Raw genomic sequence first — 6,000 nt, forward strand, 5'->3', positions numbered from 1 at the left:
AGGCGTTGTTGCAAATGCCTCGAACCACCTGCACCTGCACAAAGGATGTCAGAGCGGATGGACACGAGCGATGTTCCGCGCCCACGGCTAGCTCTCTTTACATTCAAGAGAGCTACCCCGCCCTCGCGCCTCGTTCGTGCGTCATGCAGAGCCCTCTTGAGTTCTCTGCATGACCTAGAAGGACACTGTGAGTGAGTTTTCAAAATTGCGTCACTCACCGGCGAAAGGAAGAATTTAGTCCCACCCAGGCCGAACCAACCTCCATTTCTCACACATTTCCCAGTCCCCTCTTTAGTTCGGGCGGCTGGAAATGTCAATATTGCAGCAAATGAGCCTGTTATAAAACATGCACACCTGCAAACAAACGCCGTTTTACAGGCGACACAAAACATGCCGCTCTCTTCTCTGCTCATGCTAACTATAAGCTTACGTCATTTCCCCCTGTGGCTCAGTGGTGTAATCTAAAGCTTTCGCTCCAGAGACCCGTGTTTGAATCCTGGTTCTGGCGGCAGATGTTATTATGCTGCTCTCTTCACTGAGCTCGCGGTCAGCTTTCTTACATACAAAAAGCGACCCCGCCCCTCGTGCCCTCCCATTCACACGGCGGGGTTCGAGTATTGATGAGCGTTCAAAAACAGATGAGCCAACGCCGGCTCTGCCCCTGCGTGACTCACATTTTACAGAGACAGACTTTATTCTCCTGTGCATATTCACACCCCTTCTGTGTCTCAGTGGTGGAATCTGATATTTCGCACCAGAGACCCAAGTTCGAATCTCGGCTGCGCTGAATCTTTTTACCAAAGCGAACGAGCTCACGCCGCCCCCGCCCCCGCGTGTCTCACTCTTTTTGGCAGCGTCCGAAGACGGGTTGGTCGGGCTTTGACCAACTTTGACCCCGCCTCCCATCTAATCCCAGCATAAGTGTGATTGGACGAAGCATGGCCAGCTTAGTCATGTTAAAGAGCCATCTCTGGCTTCCTACAATGGGTAGTGAACACAATCCTCTTTAGCTCAAGCTGGAGTTTGAGTCTAAATGCAGGTTTGAGTCTATTGTAATGTATGCTCCCCTGCAAACATACAGTGTTCCAACAGCGACTCTAATGAAGAAAGAGCGCTTTATAGCATTTCCCGGCACTGGAGGTATAATAAATGTGGTTTGTGTGCACACTATAAAGTATGCACCCCTTCACATAAGCACTAAGAATCTCAAACATTCCCCAGTCCCCTCTTCTCAGGCGGCTGGAAATGTCGATATTGCAGTCAATCGGCCTGTTTAAAAACACGCTCACCTGCAAACAGATGCCGTTTTTACGACGATATAAAGCACAAAAATAGCTCTTTTCTGTCTGTCATATGTAGGTCATGTGCCCACTACAAAGTACGCACCCCTACACACAAGCACTGTTCCCACAGTTTCAAACTTTTCCCCAGCTCACGCTGGAAGCTTAATAAATGTAGCGCGCGTGCCTACTGTGTAGTATGCACCCCTACACACAAACACTACAGCATTAAAAGCTCAAGACGGCTGGATGGCCGGGTCCCTATTTCACAGCGAACCCGTCTCCAGTCTTCATTCAACCCCTAGCTATGCGGGCCAAGGCCTAGGAGGCTATCCCCGGTATATCAGAATGGGTGTTGAACGTAATAAAACGAGGCTACTCGCTACAGTTTGCTCGCAGACCCCTGGGCAGGATATTGCCCACGTTCTTCGCACCGAGGTGCTCAAACTGTTAAAAAAAGGTAGCTGTCGAACCAGTTTTCCCCTCACAAAGCGAGTCAGGCTTTTACAGCCGCTACTTCCTCGTTCCGAAGAAGGATGGCGGCCTCCGGCCCATCCTAGATCTCAGACACCTGATCAAGGCGCTGATGACGCGTCCGTTCAGGATGCTGACAACCAAGCAGATCCACGCGCGAATTCGCCCGGGGTATTGGTTTTTCTCAGTGGATCTGAAAGATACTTATTTTCACATCCAAATATCACCTCATCACAGGCTATTTTTGAGATTCGCCTTCGAGGGGCAGGCTTACCAGTACACAGTATTACCGTTCGGCCTATCGCTAGCACCTCGTACATTTACGAAGTGTATGGACGCAGCACTTACCCCCCTGAGACAGCGGGGAGTGCTAGTGTTAAACTACCTCGACGATTGGCTGATTATAGCTCAATCAGAGGCGCAGTTGATAACTCGCAGATCCTGGCTCATCAGCCATCTAGAATGACTGGGTCTCAGGATCAACATTTCGAAGAGCACACTGTCTCCCAGCCAGAATATTTATTTCCTGGGCATAGTGATAGACTCTATACGAATGAAAGTGCGCCTTGCACCAGAGCTTGCGCTCCTCTCAAAAGATTTCAGAGGATATTGGATCTCATGGCCTCAGCATCACCAGTACACCAGCTAGGACTACTGCGCATGCGTCCTCTCCAGCACTGGCTAAAACCCTGGGTACCAGCTCACGCATGGCGATCTGGCCACTTACTAATCAGAGCAAGTCACGGCTGCATCAAAGCCCTGGCTCCCTGGAAAGCAACTGACTGGTACCAGTCTGGCGTGAGTTTGGGTGTGGTTTCAAAGAGAAAAGTGACAGATGCCTCCAACCTAGGTTGGGGGGCCCTATACGGCCTATGTATCTCTGGCCTATGGTCAAGCCCGGAGAAGCGCCTTCATATAAACTGTATAGAGATGAGAGCGGTCGCTCTATCACTGAAAGCTTTTCTCCCATATCTAAAAGGCCACCACTTCCTGGTCTGAATGGACAACATGGCAGTGGTGTCTTACATAAATCACCAGGGCGGTCTCAGGTCAAACAACCTGCACGCCATGGCCAAGAGTCTCATTCTATGGGCTCAGCACAACCTGCGCTCGCTGAGAGCAACCTCTACGCTCAGAAATGGGTGGTGTTCTCTGGTGCGCAGCACGGAGCCTGGACCCTTACTCATGCAAAGTACCAAGTATACTCGCCTTTTTACAAGAGCTCATGGACATGGGTCGCACCCCCTCCACGCTCAAAGGATATATGGTGGCCATAACAGCATCTCACGCTCTTGTGGCCAGACAATCAATAGGAAGAAACGGCCTCATTGTCCGCTTCCTTAAAGGGGCAAGGAGGCTGAACCCTCTGCGACCCCCCTCTGTGTCTATCTGGGACCTCTCCACGGTCCTGGAAGCATTGAAGGGTGCCCCGTTTGAACCACTTCAATCTGCAGACCTGAAGCACCTCTCGCTCGAAACCGCTCTTTTACTGGCGCTCGACTTCAGTAAAAAGAGTAGGCAATTTACATGCGCTGTCAGCGAGCGCGTCCTGCCTTGAGTTTGGGCCTAACGACTCCAGAGCCGTCCTTAAGCCAAGGCATGGTTAGGCTATATTCCTAAAGTGCTCTTGACTACATTCAGAGCACAGGTTATTTCCCTAGCAGCTCTTTCCTTGCCAGAGGACGAAAGAGACGCGAATTTACTCTGTCCCGTCAGGGCTCTCAGAGATTATCTAGAGCGTTCTGCCTTATTCAGACAGCCAGAACAGCTTTTCGTATGCTTTGGTGGCTGCACAAGGGGCTCGCCGTCTTAAAACAGTGGTTATCGCGCTGGATAGTTGATGCTATAGCGCTGGCTTATGAGTCTAAGGCAGCGTTTCCCAACCGGGGTGCCTTCTGGCGAGAGCAGGGGTGCCGTGTAAAAACTCCATCAAACATTTAAAAATTGCTAAAAACACTTCTTTTTTTTTTTTACCATCAATCTCGGATCGTCGGAAGTCTCTTATAACAACAAATAATGCGCACAAATTTATAATAAAAATGCAAATCATAAGTTTTCGGCGTTGAATTGCAGAGGTTGCGCTTGCGCGTGATTTTATTCCCGTGCCTCATTCCCAGTGCGTCCACATAAAGCTGCCTATTTTTCATTGTTGCGCTTACGGTCAAATACACACGAAAACATTGTCAAAACGTCCGTCTTGCCGCGTATTCACATAAACACATCGGTTATGTCCGTGCTGCTGTCAACGGTAACGCGTGCGATTAATGTTTTTCAGTTTGAAATTAAAGCAGCATCAGTTTTTTTCTGTCATCCTTCTGGCGCGCATCCGATGACTTCTCTCTCGCGCCTTCGCTTTGAGTATCCTCATGAGAGCAGTCCTAAATTAGTTAAATAAAGTCTTAAATGAACGTTAAGAGTTGTGAGAAAATGGGATGCGTGTGGGATCCACATGTGCAGCACTGACATCAGAGTCAAATAACACTTCATTCATAAAAATATGCCATTAAACAATTATTTGAAATATACTGTCTTTATGTTGTTTCTACATTAATTTGGAGATTAACTGTGAAATTATTACATAAAATATATTAAAAACAAGCTATCTTGTGCAATTATAATAAAATTATCTCAATATAAAAACACAAATACACTGAGTGAGCAAACATTTAGGTGAGATTTGCAATGGTAATTGAGCAATGTTTATATATGAATAAAAGCCTTAATTAAATATGTCATCGTGTAAAGAAATGAATGATTTTCTTGACTTTAAATGGATGGACAAAAAAAATTGATAATATTAAAAATATCTATATGACAGTAGGCATATACGGCAGTTCCTCCCTGTGGTATTGAAAATTTATACATTTCAAGGTAGTATCGTGACAACACTAGTGTAGGGTGCCACACATTTTTTTAAATTTTCAAAGGGTGCCTTGACTGAAAAAAGGTTGGGAAACACTGGTCTAAGGGCCTTCGTTGCCCCTTAGGTGTCAGAGCCCATTCCACGAGAGGCATGGCCTCGTCTTGGGCTTGGTCAAGTGGAAAACCCATTGAAGATATCTGTGCGGCGGCCAGCTGGGCCTCGCCGTCCACATTTATCAGGTTTTATAACCTGCAAGTTCCCGCTTTGCAGTCAAGGGTACTTTCAATATAAAATGTGTGAGCACAAACCCTTGGGCCCAAATACTTGGGCCCGATACATATCCGGTCCTGTTTTAACTCAAACTACTGTTCCCATATATATATATATATATATATATATATATATATATATATATATATACACATATATACATTATACAAGTTTGGCCCTCATTACGCCCATTCCTTGTTTTTCCCTATATGAAGCCCATCACTGACTGGCTTCATATTTTACTTTCACAGCCTCAGGCATCTTGCCTCGGGCTAACGTATGGAGCGAAGTTAAGCACACACAGCGTTTTGAAGGGGGTTCCCATAGCGTAAGCTAACTTACGCAATACGAGAGACCTCTCAAAAGGGAATGTCTCGGTTACTAACGTAACCTCGGTTCCCTGAGATGAGGGAACGAGTTTTGCGTAACCCGCCGTGCTTTTGTGCTTTGATCAGGGGATCGCTTCAGTCAATTAAACCTGAGGTCCTAGGCGGAGAATGGGCGCTTTTAAAGCCGTAGGCCACGCCCATCCTGGCAGGCTCTGACGTGCCAGGGCGCGAGGTGCCCTGATTGGTTGGCGCGTCTGAGCCACCTCGCCATAGGTTTGTGCAGTTGCCGCAGCGACTTTCCCAGAGTTTTCCCATAGCGTAAGCTAACTTAAGCAATACTCGTTCCCTCATCTCAGGGAACCAAGGTTACGTTAGTAACCGAGATGTTAACTTGGTTATTACTAAAAATCTACCAGATTCTCCGGTTCTGATATTACGCACTTTCTCATCTACAACTCCTCATTACTACAATAATAGATGTAGACACAAATATTCAGTACAAAGAAAACATTGCCTGTTCATATATAATGTCACTGTTAATACACAACATCCTTTATAAATTATACATACTTGTGTGTAAAAATGTATGTGATGTATTTACACAAATGTATGTAAAACCCTTCACTGGTTGCGCTATATAAATAAACGTGACATGACTTTACTAAAGTGCCGTAGAGCTTGTGCAAATATAACCACGTTGCTTTTCTTATGCTTTATTAAAATGCTTGCTGTTTTAAAAATTTTGTGTTTATTTTGATATTGAGAGGAAAGCACGCAGAACATT

Source organism: Abramis brama (assembly GCF_963993115.1).
Source record: "Abramis brama genome assembly, chromosome: 6".
In the NCBI taxonomy this organism is placed as follows: Eukaryota; Metazoa; Chordata; class Actinopteri; order Cypriniformes; family Leuciscidae; genus Abramis; species Abramis brama.